General features: G+C 42.7%; 1 protein-coding gene and 1 long non-coding RNA gene across 8 annotated transcripts in view; one reads left to right on the top strand and one right to left on the bottom strand.

The window, feature by feature from the left end:
- Nucleotides 1–14,944, top strand: part of ESRRG (estrogen related receptor gamma) — a 618,606-nt gene that overhangs the window by 39,763 nt on the left and 563,899 nt on the right. For 2 of the 7 annotated variants that reach the window (XM_032872925.1, XM_032872922.1), the window contains exon 1: nucleotides 6,385–6,633. The exons of 2 other annotated variants lie outside the window; for them this stretch is intronic. The gene's annotated coding sequence lies outside the window, so the exon portion shown is untranslated. Of the gene's footprint in view, nucleotides 1–5,604; nucleotides 5,697–6,272; nucleotides 6,354–6,384; nucleotides 6,634–14,944 lie in introns of those variants that run through there. 3 more of the 7 variants (XM_032872921.1, XM_032872924.1, XM_032872918.1) reach the window with 3 other exon arrangements.
- On the bottom strand, nucleotides 5,615–7,039 carry LOC116876644. The gene is made up of 4 exons (XR_004384435.1): nucleotides 6,865–7,039; nucleotides 6,600–6,663; nucleotides 6,166–6,277; nucleotides 5,615–5,687 (listed from the first exon to the last, which is right to left on the bottom strand). It is a non-coding gene; the product is annotated as an uncharacterized LOC116876644 (long non-coding RNA).

The following is a 14,944-nucleotide window of genomic DNA, read 5'->3' as shown; positions in this document are numbered from 1 at the left end:
TTCTTTCCATGACACTGAGTTTCCTCTGCTGGTTCAGCAACTGGCAGGGCCACATGCTGAGAACGTCGTCGGTAACATGTGGCATCAGGTGACATCTTGATGACTTTTTCCAGTTGAACTTGGTTGCCAAAGAAAAGCCTTTCTCCCTTCTGAACCCAGGCCCTGAATGCACTATGTCAAATGGAAAAGCACCTTGAAATAAAGAACTCCAGAAAGTCCTATGTATAAAATAAAATCTGAGATGTATAATTCTATTCAGAAATTTATGGTCTAAATACAGGAGTCTCTAAATATTTAAAATAACCAACACTGTTTTGCCTTGGGTATTATGTAGTTTCGTATTTTACAAATTAGACGTTATTCAAATAAATGCAGTTTTTAATTCAGATGCTCCTAAATCGTTTGCATTCATCATCCTCCCTCCCCCCATCTTTATTACCACTGACTCCACTGCCAATTCACTGATAATTCCCAAATACATTTCTCCAGCGACGTATTTCTTCTAAGTCTTTCCTGAGGCCAGTGGAATCTGGCTATTTGATAGGCCTTTAAACCTAGTATATCCCAAGCCGAATTCACTGTTTTCTAAGCGTAGGCCTAATTTGTACCTCTTTAACATGCATTCATTAATTTAGTTGTCCACGCCCAGTACTTTGGTCTGTTGATCCCAGGTTCCTGCCAGCTACCTCTCTAGTCCCTTCTCCCCATCTCATTGCTACACTTCTGGTCCAGGCCTTCGTTCTCTGCCTCCTCACAGCTGAGCAGACCTTAACTGTGTTCCCAGAAACAATGAGTATTTTCCTACATGCAATTCATCTTTCTTAGCACACAGAGAATTGTCCAGCCAGCTTAAACAAAACCAGAAACCTCTTCTTATTTTATTTCAATATTCAGATCTTTCTGAAAGACTGGTACATTGTCCCGTGTCAGGTAAGTAAAATACCTTGACAATAAATTTCTTTGATGACTGAAGCTTTTATTGTGTCTCAAGGCCATCATTTTGAACACCGGTGATTATTACACACTGTCCGTGTGGCAGTCAGCACGGCATTCGGCTTAAAGGAATGTATTATTCTCTTTAAGTTCAGTTTTAAAATAAACTATTCTTACATCAGTGGTTCTTAGCCTTTCTGGAGTCATGAACCCTTCTGCAAATGTGATGAACATTATGGGGCTTCTCTTGAGAACAATGTGTGCGCGTGTGCGTGCACACACACAGACACACACACACACATACATTTTGACTACAACTTTCAGACTGTTAATCTATCCGTGGGTCCTTAGAGCTATCATGCAATCTGGCCTGAGGACCTTTGTCCCATATGAAATTGTTTTCATTTTTTTGATGTCAGAGGCATGGTATAAATTTCCGTTGTAGTATTTATTTATTTATTTATTTTGGATTCTTTTTATTTGAGAGAGAGAGAGAGAGAGCATGACCAGGGGGAGGGAAAGAATTTCAAGCTGACTCCACACGAGCACAGAGCCTGATGTGGGGCTCTGTCTCACGACCTTGAGATCATGTCCTGAGCCGAAACCAAGAGTCAGATGCTTAATGGCTGAACCAGCCAGGCACCCCTGAAATTCTGTTTGAAATAGGTTTTCTAACTGCCCCGGTCCCAGTTGATGTGATGATCTGTAATATTTGCCCGTGGTTTATACCAGGTTTTGAGTATGGACTGGAACAAAGTGATTTCTGCACAATCATCCTGATTCTGCCCTCAGCTAGCTGTAGGACTTTGTGGTCCTATAACTAGCAAGTAGAAATCAACTTAGATTTGCAGCCAGGGGACCTTATGTTCTGTTAACGTTGTACCATATTTTAGAATATCATCTCTGGTGTAAAGTGCAGTCTACCTGCCATGATAATACTTCGTTGTGTGGGAAGAGTGCTTTTGCTTCTGCTGTTTCATGTATCCTAACCAAAGCCGGTGAGAAGGTCAGTGAGTTGTAAGTCTCTAGTAAGGATAAATAAGGAAAGGAACACTGAGGGAGGCTTTCTCAGAGTTAGTTGCAAAGAGGAAATATGTAGGAGACCCTTGTCTGGTTCTAGCTCCCCAAGTCTCTCACCATAAACCCATAGCTTTTCGACTAGCTTCACAATTTAATTCAAGCTGATTGGAGTCTAAGGCATCCAGGCAAAAATGGTTGGATCCGTTCCTGTCAAGTGAGGTCTGTAACAATCTGGTTGTGTTGGAAAGAAAGTAAGTTATAGGTAAGCGTGAATGACAGCCAATAATATTGTAGCTGATACCGTGGGCTGTTGGTACACTCAATTAATTTTTTTATCCTATATAAATGAGACCATCTTAGAAAATGCAAGTTTGAAAATATTTTCATATATGGATTTTGTGTTTTGAGCTACCCTTACATATACTCAGAAATTAGACTTAAGGACTTTGTTAGCTTTACCTGAGCTCCTTAGCATACTTTTTGTATCCCCCCCCCCCCAAAAAAAAACCCCAGCCTTCCTAGGCTGAGCCCTCTTTTTTTTTTCTCTGCCACATCCTGTTTCAGACTTGTAGAAGGTTAGAGTTGGACGGACCTTGGAGACTAGCTAAATCTCTTCTTATGCAAGAGGGAAACTGCAGCTCAGAGTTATAAAATAATTTGCCAGAGGTTACACAGAGTTGGTCAGTAGCAGATGCATGATGGCGTCACCGGTCTCACATTTACGAGTCTTATTTTCCTAATTCTAAACAGAAATATTAACGTGACACTCAGAAAATTCAAAATATGGCAGAAGGAGGATCATAACAGCTAAAAAGCCACAGTGATTGAGTTTTGTCCATCACTCCCCACATTCATGACCTCTACCTCATCGTCATAGGCTTCTCCCATTAAATAATTCCGCCTCTGATCTTAATTGGTTGTTTTCTATGGACTATCTGAAATATGGAGAAGCCAGCTTGCAATTTTTTCAGTTAAAAGGATAAAACTTTTCCTACATCAAACTTGCAATTTCTATCAGATTGAAAAGTGGCGTCCTAGCTTTCCAAAGGGCAGTTTTGTGTCCATCAGTACATCGGAAGCGAGTTAAGGACAGCTGGGGTCGTACTTAGGCAAACCGGAAGAGGCAGGGGGAAAAAAAAGCATAACGCTGTCAGAAAGGAATTGAGAGAGGAAGAAGAGATGAAAAATAAACCTCAGAAACAGAACAGTGATGTCACACGTAAAAGTGAACAGTGTGGAACAAAGAGAATGATCAATACACCCAATAATAGTAAATAATGGCTTTGTGGGCAAAGTCGGTCTTGAACTTGGCCTTGACCAACAGAATTTGAATACCAAAGAGGCAGAAGGGGGCGTGGAATGCTCAGGCAGTGACCTTGGGGTTAACAAAGGGTGTGGGCAGTGGGTGCAGTGGCCGGACTGCAGGATGTGAGGGCGTAGACATGAAGTTGAGTCCATAGGTAGGTAAGCAGAGAACTTGATGGTGAGGGCTCAACGCACTTGAATTTGAACCCCAGCTGGGTAACTCTTGGCAAATGACTTAACTTCTTGGTGCCTCAGTTTCCTTGGGTAGAATGGGAATACCAATAATCCTTCTCTCCTGTTCTTGTGGAGGATTTACAAGTTCTAAACACAAGTACATTTTATTTTTATTTTTAAAGATTTTATTTATTTGTTTGACAGAGAGACAGTGAGAGAGGGAACACAAGCAAGGGGAGTGGGAGAGGGAGAAGCAGGCTTCCCGCTGAGCAGGGAGCCTGAGGCGGGGCTCTATCCCAGGACCCCGGGATCATGACCGGAGCGGAAGGCAGTGGCCTAAGGGATGAGCCACCCAGGTGTGCTCCACAAGCAAATTTTCAGACAGCACCTTCCATGCATTCCATCCATCTTAGTAAGCATTTTTTTGGGGGGGTGGCTTTGATATGGTTGGAAAGTTAAACCAAACAAGCTACGGCAATATTAACTATTATATTTAGGGTGAGGCCACAAAATAAAGACTTGAATGTCATCTTGAGGAGTTTGGACTCGAATAAACAAGAGAGAGCAGCTCTTAGCCAGAGGTGGATTCAGAGAATCCGGGTTTAGGAAGGATATGTTCAAACCCGGAGAACGGGAGTTACTCTAGCCTCTACCCCTTGCTGGGTGCTCAGACATCTACCCCATGGCTGGTAAATGGCACAGAAGGCATTTGTCTGGAAAGAAAAATGGGTTTCAAGGAATTAAAGTGAGTCAAATTTTTATGGCTCTTTTTTTTTTTTTCCTTTTTACAGTGACTCTTTAAAGGTCCGGTTCTAAGGCTAATAAGTAATAAAGCTAGAGAAGCAGGTTGAGAGATTGAATATTAATAAGCCTCTCTTGGACTCTTGGATAGTCACTAAAATGTTAGCAGTAACATCAGTAGATGGTACCCACTCGTGTTCTGAATAGGCCCTTCCTGGCCTTTTTTAGAATCATCTTTGACACCGATGACCTCTAAGCACTGGACAGGACCGCACCAGCTCCATCTTTCTGGTGTTCTAAGGGCCAGAGAGCTGTGTCTGGTTGTTAAGGGTGAGGAGGCACTGTTCTAGTTTGGGGATCTATTAGTCAATGGCCCTCACACACTTAGGGTTACTTTACGGAGGCGCTCTTCCAATTCTGATCATCTGGTCTTTGCATAATTACAGTATTCTCCCTATGGAATTTCCAGTGATCCTTGGGGTATGACTCTAAAGAGAAAAGTTACTTGCAATTTTCATTCCATTTAGGCAACCTCTCAAGTAGGTAAACTAGTCTTAAACCTACAGCAGCTGCAGATGATCTTGGGTGAGACAGAAAGTTTTTCCTCCCAGTCAGCTTTGCTTTTCCGATGTGACACTCTCCTCCACACTTTATTTTTTGCAGCCCTGGCTCATGCTGTCATCTTTTAGGGGCTTTTTGGAATCTGTGGGAATAGTGACTTTACCAGTCCACCATGGTGACCAAGGTCAACAACAACAACAAGAAAGCATGTGGAATAAAATTCCTAAGCCCATTCTTCTGCTCCACATGGGGTATCTGCGATAAAGGAGGGTGAAATATTTGCCAGACCTGGCACTATTTATTTTTCAGTAATGCGCATATGGTGATTAATGTGCACAGTGTTATGATTAATAGAAACTACAGAAAACACACCAACGTACAAATAACAGAAACTAAGTGTCCTAAAGAGGACACGATCTCTGCTTTACCTGTCACGTGGCCACACTGTGTCAAATACATTCTCATGTTTGCAAAAATAAATATCAGGAGTTATGGTTGAGACCTTTCATGCTGATGCGAGAGAACATAATTATAAAAATGACAAATGCAGGGACTAGCCAGCAATACTAGGTTTGTATGAAGGAAAAGTTTTCCTGCTGTCGTAGAGGAATTCAGATAAAGAGCTAGTTCTCCCTTCTGCCCTTGCAAACTCCCCTGGTGGGCCGGGCGCCAGGAGCCCCCCAAATTTCCTGATGTGTCTGGAGAGCCTTTCACATAGGGGGCTCGGGCTTTTATTTCTCTCCCTCCTCCCCCCGCCTCCGGTTTTCTTCCCTGCCCCCTTCCCATTTTTAAAAGGCTTTAAAGAACATCTCTGGGAGACAAAAATAGCTCCAGTTGTGAGAGGCCTACACACGGAGAAGGCATCCGAGATGCAAGTCAGCAAGTAGGAGCCGCGAACATGAGTGTCTGGCCCGGGGTGGATGCTCCTCGCTGTCTTGGTGCCGCTTCTCTGCCTGGGCCCGGTGGGTAGAAGGGAAAAGGGTTTTTCAGGGGCGGGAGGTGGGTCGGGGTAGGTCTGGGGTCCGCTAACGGAGGGAGTCGCCACCCCAGCGCTGGGGCTGCGGGGCCGGTCCCTCCCCTCCCCCCCACGTTTTTAAAATTTATTTTGCCCAGGCGGGGATTGGCGACGGTCAAAAGGGAGCAGTTGGCACTGAATGTCACCCTGAAGGTAAAATGAAAGACAAAAGATGAACGCATGCTTGCTTCCCCTTTGCAGCGGCGGCTGCGGCGGCGGGAGCGGCAGGATTTAAAGGGGAAAAAAAACCCCACACGCACATCCACACACATATACACACCCAGAGGCGTCAATTATGCAAACGCAATAATGCAATCAAATCCTGACAGTGCCGGGAATTTTTTTTTTTCAAACACAGATATTTATTTTTAAGAAGGGAGCGAGAGAAACGCATGCAAACAGAAACGTGCACATACCACGTAACCACCCGAGGAGAACCTGGCAGCCTCTCTCTTCTTCTGCCAAGTTATCATTGAGAAAACAGACAGGCATCATGACGTCCTGGGTCACAGGGAGTGCGGACCGACGCTACCAAGAGAAAAGGGAGGCGCCTCGGCGCTCCGGCTAGCCGCGGGCGCCCCTCTGCCCCTCGCAGCCCGGCTCGGTGAGTGCACAGCCGCTCGGGACGCGGACCCCGGGGGCCAGGCCGGCCCCGCGCCCGCGGGGGCAGAGCCGGCGGCCGTGCCCTTGCCACCGGCGGGCCGGCCAGCACCCCCTCGCCTGCCGAGGTCGCGGGAGCCCAGTTAAAGGAGGCGTGTGTAAGATGTGCAACGTTCCTGCATGGGGGGTTTGTAGACTTTCATAGCCAAAGAAACCGGCTTCGGCTTCTTTAAAATCCCCGACGACTCACCTGATTAACCTGCTGCAGTTTTGACCCTGCCAAGGTAACTGGTCCAAATCCTTATCATCAACATCTGGAGACAGACATTTGCATCTGGGGCGTTCTTGATTTGCAGTCCTGGTTGAAATCTCTACCGCTACCCCCTTCCCCCCTTCACTTGTTTAGAGTCTCTTGGAAAAAAAAAAAAAAAAAAAAGAAAAAGAAAAAAGAAAAGCAACCCCTCCCTCAATAACACAACCATAAGTACCCTCCACCTCTTGTCGACTTGCCTTACCATGACTGCAAAACTGTCGGCGTGTGTGCTGGAGACACGGATAAATTCTGATTGCAATGAGATTCGTTCTTTAAACACCTCTCCCATCCCCCTCCCTGGATACACTTCAGGGCTTGGGAAAGTGGCAAAGAGTGAGGGCAGAGTTAGGGCACTGGACTGGGAGGGGTCGGGGTGAGTCCTCGGGGGTCTTCTGGGGCGGGGGGGCTCTGGGGAAGGGGTCGTTGGGGGAGAGGGCGGTGTCAGGAGTTGGAGACTGCTGTCGTGGGCTGGAAAATCCTTCTGGTGATTGCTGCTGCCGTAGTCCTAGGTGTCTCCTCCTGTCCTCTACGCCTCATTCCCTCCCGGCTCCCAAACCCGTTCACCTTCCAGAGGGAGGGAGTCTCTGAAGTTGCACGGAGGTCACCCGACCGTCATTTAAGTATTTCAAACCACCCACCCCCTCCTTCCCCTTAAGTATGTCAGAAAAGGCTGCAGGATAGAATCCCCCCCGCCCCCATGTTGGGTGACGGGAGATTCTCAGAGAGAGAAAGACACTGAGGGCAAATCCCCCCTCCTCCCCTTCTCTTCCCTTCTGGCAACCTTTTCCTAGCTGCAGCCCCTCCCCCTTTCAGAATCTTAATGAGCAATTCTGGAAGAGTCCGGGAGGGCCTGGAGAAACCCCCCTCTTGCCTCAGTGCTGTGCAATGATTATGTATGTGTTTATTTATTGTGCTTGCTTCGGTCATGTTGTGAATTGCCACATGGGTCTGCTGGAGCTGATGAGGCACATTTGCTGTGTTTGTGTTGTAGTACCAGACCCACTGGCCCTGGGATGGGGCACAGACACACACGGAAAGCAAATGATTTTGCTAACGTAAACCAGAGGGCAATGTTGAAAATAGCACCTTCTCTTTCTCTCTCTCTCTCTCTCTCTCTCTTAAAAAAAAAAAAGAAGAAGAAGAAGAAGAAAAAAGAAAAATGCCCAGCATGTGAGTTAAGAGAAGCTGTTAGGTGCACACAGGACCTCCTACTACTTTCAAAACACTCCTGCTTAATACTTTAAGGCAGGATCAAGAGAACTGCGGATGTTTTGAAGTGTTTCAGAGCAGCTGAATGACTTGGTCTAGTTTTGAAGAGAAACTCTCCTTTGTTTCTCACGCTGCCCAAAGACCAAATAGGGGAGTGTGTTTGGAAAATGCCCAAATTCAGAAGCAGCAGGCAAGAGAAAAGAGGAAGAAATGTCCTCAAGGGGAAGGCAGGGAGTGGGGTTGGGGGAGAGTGTCAGGATGCTTTTTGTGTTGTTGGTTCCCTCCCCCCCCCGAGTCCAGTGGACTTGATGTTATCAGAATGAGGTAGCCAACCTAAGAGACGGTCCTATCATTGTGGGAAAGAGAGGGAAATTTAAACAGTTCTCAAGTCTGAGCTGAGGAATAGCCAAAGGAAATGAGGTCCCTGAAAACGTGGATGGAGATCAAGTGACACTGATGGCACTTTTTTCCCCTTCGAATACGAAAAGGTTCAAGTATATCGTTACACAGGCCCAGATGACCCAGTGTACTTGCCTGTTACGCATGACTGTTGTTTTTACTAAAACAATTCTTGTAACTCTGTAAACTCACGTGACAGAGAGGTGTGTGTATTGAGAAAGGTGTCAGGTGGCACGTAGGACTGTCTGTTGACTGGGGCGGTGAACGCGGAGGAAAGATGATTTATTTTCTTCAGTAAATCAAAATGGCATTTAAATCTTTGTGCATGGTGTGGCTGAAATCTGCTGGTCTTCTTGAACAGGGATTGCAACAGGGAGCAAAGACACTTTCTGATAGGTGGTGCTTTAACAAAATAGAGCAGATCAATCGATTAGGTTTCCATGTGTGTGCCACTCAATTTATTCTGTACAATTTTTCCAGAAATTAAAAGGTTACCAGGAGAGTACCATGCTCCCATCTCCAACTGAGCACCGCTTATTACTGCAATGGTATTTCAATATTAAGTGATCTTCAAGATATTTCATCTTTCATTTTGAGTTCTGAACTTGAATCAGCATGAGAATGGCAGGGCAGCAAGACAAGGTATGACTAGCTAGGCAGACAGCAGAAGGATGGGGAAAGTGTCGCACAGAATTTCTGGGGCTGTTCTCAGTCACCTTGTTTGGTTAGAGACAAACCCAACAAGAGACATCTGGGATGCAGCTAGAATTTTAGCAAGAGCCTGCCAGTGTTAATGGGCTTACTTTTTTTTTTTAAGGTTTTATTTATTTATTTGGCAGACAGAGATCACAAGTAGGCAGAGGCAGGCAGAGAGAGAGAGGAGGAAGCAGGTTCCCCGCTGAGCAGAGAGCCCGATGTGGGGCTCCATCCCAGGACTCTGGGATCATGACCCGAGCCAAAGGCAGAGGCTTTAACCCACTGAGCCACCCAGGCACCCCAAAGGGCTTATGTTTGAAATGGATCCCAAGTATCTCTTTTTTCTCCTTCACAGACATGCTATGCACACCTCAGTCAAACACTCAAGGCAAAACTTTCCTGATGCCCCGTGACATTGTCTAATATAGACAAACCCTGCATTAGTGTGTCGCAGGAAAGGGGTTATTTATGAGGTTCTCCTTTTGTTTACAGATGTGTCGATACAAGTAGCTGTAGTCTTGTTTCTTTCTTGAAATGTCTTGCGGGCTTGACTGCCTTAAATGCAAAACAAATCATCTTCAAGGAAGTTAGAGAATGCCTTACGGATTGACCTATAAAATTAATTTCAATTAGATATGGAAGAGCTCGTGATCCTGGTGAGGTGACTTTATGCAGGAATTTTGTGTTTGTTTCAAAATTGTTGGAAAACTGCGGGACCAAAAAGATTTTGAGGGAAATGCCAAAAGCCACATTAATGAAGAAAAACAGTGTTGAGATACTTTTGAATAATAGATAGGATATGTAATGGTCAACCACAAGATAAAATTTTTACACACTATTTTTATGGTTTTAAATTGGCTGCATTGTAAACTAAGCTTACTACTCTATTAAGTCATTATACTTTTCAATTATTTAACATTTCTGGCCAACCTATCTTCTGTGGTCTTTTTTCTGTACACATCAGAAATGATATGTGCAGTAGTAATTGCTGGTTGTTCGTGTGGGGGGTTTGCAGTGGAGCAAGGTTTAATTTTAACTACTTGGGACAAATGTTATGAAGAATGCACCGAGGAGAAAGGATGGGATGGAAACAGACAGAGCCCTATGAGAATGGAGATGACTACAGCATCGAGATGTACCTAATACAATTTGAGTTATTCTCACTAAGAAACCTTGACAGTATCTGCCTTCTAGGTACTGTGCATTTGGAAATACTATATCTCCATTTAAATGCAGATCTGCTGTTTTCTCCAGGGAGCAGTTGGTAAATCTTTCAATTGAACCACTGGTATGAGAAAACCAACTGAAAATTTCTCCATGAACAATAGCTTCTGTCGTTTCGAAGTAATAATTACTAGGTCTTAGATTAGCATGGTTTTTAAAAAAAGTCCTTTAAAATATCAAAATCATTTATAAAGTAAAAAAAAAAAATCACGTCCTCAGCCTTGGTGCAAACAAAGACATTTTGTCTTGTCTCTTTGTGGTTGGTCTTTTAAAACTGTGAGATAATTCAGGTTTGCAGTTCGGTTTTTAGGTTAACATGGCCATCCTGGTTGAGTAAGTCAGGCCTTTAGAACCCATGCGGGGAATTATGATTAAGTTCTATGTGCTTGTCACGCCGTCATGCTGGCAGGTGGGGGTGAGGTACTCTAGGAGAGCTTAAGGACCTTTCTCGGGGGATGATCTTCTTTTGACTATTTTGAGCCTCATTTCTAATAGTAACTGGTGTTGGAATCATAGGTGGTGGCCCCGGCCTGTGGGGCCTTCTTTTAAGAGATGATTGCAGAATGTATACAGGCCTTTGATGTAGAATGTAGACACATAATCTGATGGTCTTAGATGTTCAGATTCAAGTAACTGGAGAAATCTTTGCACATCTGGAAATACGTTCCTGAAGTACACAGTGTGATAATGTTAAGTCTCTGTGTGTCTTCAGCACCATAGCTAGGGCAGGTTTCTTTTTTTTTTGAAGAGTAAGTACCATTCATTTCCTTAACCCTGATGATTTCCAGTGGTGAAGGGCCCCCACCTCCTTAGCCTACCCCCTCCTTTGCATTGGTTATAAAGCCCACCTCCCCTACTCTCACCGAGGGGTACCCCCCATTTTATAGTGCATTTATACCATGATGCACGATATATTACCTGTAGTTGTGAAGAAGAATCATCCATAGTTTTAAAATCAGGCCTTTGTTTATATTTCTTTTATGATGGATACCTCATTCATTAAACAGGGGAAGGATCATAGTTACCATAAAAGAAAGTTGAGGGGCGCCTGGGTGGCTCAGTGGGTTAAAGCCTCTGCCTTCAGCTCAGGTCATGATCCCAGGGTCCTGGGAACGAGCCCCGCATTGGGCTCTCTGCTCAGTGGGGAGCCTGCTTCCTCCTCTCTCTCTCTCTGCCTGCCTCTCCACCTGCTTGTGATATCTCTCTGTCAAATAAATAAATAAAATCTTAAAAAAAAAAAAAGTTGAATGTCTTTGGAATCTCTGTGATAAAATGCAAAACACTGGAGATTCGAAGGTATTTTATTGACTTAGGGACCTGATGGCTGTTTCCGATGGTCCACCTGCTAAAATAAATAACCCGGATGGGACTCTAGGAAAGGTGCTAATTAATGAATGTACTTATTTTACTTCCCTTATACAAACACATTATTTGAACTTGGCAAATATGCATGCCTGACATTGTTGTTTTTTTACTGTTTTGAAGATTCAAATTCAAGATGTTAACGTTACATGAAGCATAGAGAAACTTTTGTGTTATTCTGATAGATACTTCTACAGTACAATAAACCGTGTTTTCGGATATCTGTGTTACCAGAGTGGCCCATTTAAATTCAATCTTGCTCTAAGATATATTAGGTTAATAAGGCTGATTTTATGACCAATATAATTTATATTCACAAATACCTGTTTTTATTAGCACAATTATAGATTGTGAAGCAGATTTCCATATATGTTAAATACTAGGAACAAGAATAACTAACATTTGTGTACCGAGTTACAGTATATAACCATACATTATCCACAAGCTACTCCTTGGAAGAATATTTATGGCACTTTCTTACTCAAGAAGGCAATCAGTTTTTATAATATATAAACATTATAAGAAAATAGATTCTTTTATCAGAATTTCTTCCCTGCTTCCATCTTTCCCTTCCTCTTTTCCTCCTTCTCTTCCTTCCTTTTCTCTTCTTTCTTCTCTTAATTGGGGGGGGGGGAATCTAATGACTTTTTTTTTTTTTTGGTGGGACATGCATAATTATTTATTACACATTTCTATTAAAAAAGGAGCTTTAACAAGCAACCCAACATGATTTTTGGAATATATCTTCTGTCTACCAGTGTTCTTGAGGAAAATGTAAGGTTGCAGAAGTCATTTCATGCCCTGTATGTTTTCTAACATAAATCAGGAAAATTGTTAGCGAGTTATAGCTCTTCTTAGAGACTGTGGCTATCGTGCTATAGTAAACACAGGCTATATATTTTTCCAAGTTATTATGTGTGGAGAGAAATCCAAAGTTGGCTATTTAGATGAACAGTTTAATTCAGTTATTAGAAATTCATTTTCTATTTAGTAGGAACATTTATTTTTCAAAGGTTGCAGAAATGGGACATAATACCTGATGATCCTTTGGCTCAATCACCTTCAGAGCTAGAAATTTGCTCTTTTTGGCTAATGTGTCTATGGCTGAACATCTATCTTTAGCTAAGGATGAGTTGAAATGGTTGTAAGCATAGTTTATAGTATGATCGGGTTGTCTTCTGTATCTGAGAACAGGGAACCTTTGTTTCTTCATTCATAAATGAGGGCGTTTGATTTGATGGTCTCCAACTTACTTCACCTCTGTGACTCTGCATTAAATGATTGATTAGTAATGAATCGACCAATTAATTATACTCCTGTTTATTTCCATTCTATCAACTAATTATTTACTGAAGCATGGCCTTTGGCCATGACCAGAAATATTAGGAGGTAGAGTAAGAAATGAGCTCAGGTTTAGTGGTTTGAAATGAAAGCCTCATGAAATTTAGACAGTCAGATTTACATAAAAACTTTTCATTTGTAGATCAATTATTAGCTATTCAAAACACACTTTTCCCCTACATAAAACAATCTTAAATACTGACTCCTTTCACTAGGATAGACTGTAAAAGCCTATGTTAACTTATTGGAGTGAAATATTGTATATCAGTGATGAAAAAATATGAAAAAGAGTTCTATTATGATACAAGTGATAAACATAACATAAAGGCAATAAAACTGAATGATAGTTTATCACTTATCTAGACTCTGGAGGGTTGATGTTTAAGAGAAATGCACATATAACTGGGAGTTAAAAAGATAGATGGAAACTATTGTAGAGTGTGTGAAAGGGATTTTTTAGAAACTTTCAGGATTTTTAGAGGCTGGTTGCAAAGTATATGGCTTTCCTCTCCCTTGGAATAGTGTAACATTAGCACTACTTCCAAGTTTATCACCTGTGATAAGATTTGTTTTTTGACACCCAAATGCACTGAAAAGCAGGAGAGTGAATAAAAATGGAGAGAAAAATTATTCTCTGAAGTAATTGCCCCAGACGTGAGAGACACAAAGATGGAAGGCATGTGAAGGTAGAGGAGAGAGGTGGTGTGTGTGTGTGTGTGTGTGTGTGTGTGTGTGTGTGTCTAAGACAGCCTGGTCTGCAGTTAATTGATGGGTAGATGAGAAATCAAGAGGAAAAAGGTGGAAACTAAGGTGTGCACATCCTTCCTCAAGGGAAAGTATGTTACAGTGTGCTATGTGGAAAAGCTTATAAATCAGAGTGAGGGCATCCATTTTAACATTTTGCTGGGTCACTTATGGCCTGTATGTTCTTGTGACATTATTAAATTCTCTGAATTTGTCTTATCTGTAAAAATGTAAATAATAGAAGCATCTACTTCCAAGTTGGCTGTGAGGGTTGAGTGAGACTCATGGGTATAAAGCCCTTGAGAACTATATTTAGTTTTATGTGGTGAGAAAAAGTCATTGGGTCAACCCAGATTTGACAGAGTCCCAGGCCAATTTGTTTGGCTCCAGAGTGGTCTTTCATAGGCATATTTTTTATTGTGTGGTCCAAGAACTGTGGTAGGTATTTTACATATTACTTTATTTAGGGAAGAAGCAGGAAGTAGTATGCCATTGGCCAGTTGACTGTAGCAAGCGTGATAATCTTAACTTACACAATGTCAGTACCTAAGGAGAGTATTTACATTCCCTTGCAAATGGCCACAGCTTGTGTAAAAAAAAATTGAATGACTTTAAAAATATGGATAAAAATTTTTTAAAAAGTGAATGATTTTGGAAACCAAAAACAGTATACTCAGAAATGGTTTTCCTTGTCTCAAACACTGCCTGTGATTTGTACTTTTGCCATGACATTGATATTAATCTAAATTTCCTGGATTTTTGTTAAGGCTGAAGCAATCATTGGTTGGCAGTACGTGCTTAAAAATAATGATACAAATTCCAGTTAAAAAAAAAAGATTTCCAGGATGCAACAGAACTAATTAATGTAATACATGAGTTGAACTCCAAGCTCTAGACACTCTACAGATCTCTTTCAATAATTTTTTTAAATTTTTTATTAACATATAATATATTATTAGCCCCAGGGGTACAGGTCTGTGAATCACCAGGTTTACACACTTCACAGCACTCACCATAGCACATACCCTCCCCAATGTCCATAACCCCACCCCCCTCTCCCTAACATTCCCCCCTCCCCTGGCAACCCTCAGTTTGTTTTGTGAGGTTAAGAGTCTCTTATGGTTTGTCTCCCTCCCGATCCCATTTTTTTTTTAAGATTTATTTATTTATTTATTTGACAGAGAGATAGATCACAAGTAGGCAGAGAGGCAGGCAGAGAGAGGCGGGGTGGGGGGGGAAGCAGGCTCCCCGCCAAGGAGAGAGCCCGATGTAGGGCTCAGTCGCAGGACCCTGGGATCATGACCTGA

This window comes from Lontra canadensis, unplaced genomic scaffold (assembly GCF_010015895.1).
Source record: "Lontra canadensis isolate GAN:19392208 unplaced genomic scaffold, GSC_riverotter_1.0 scaffold46, whole genome shotgun sequence".
Lineage (NCBI taxonomy): Eukaryota > Metazoa > Chordata > Mammalia > Carnivora > Mustelidae > Lontra > Lontra canadensis.
The sequence above is the reverse complement of the archived record's forward strand: the minus strand, read 5'-3'. Positions and strand labels throughout refer to the sequence as shown.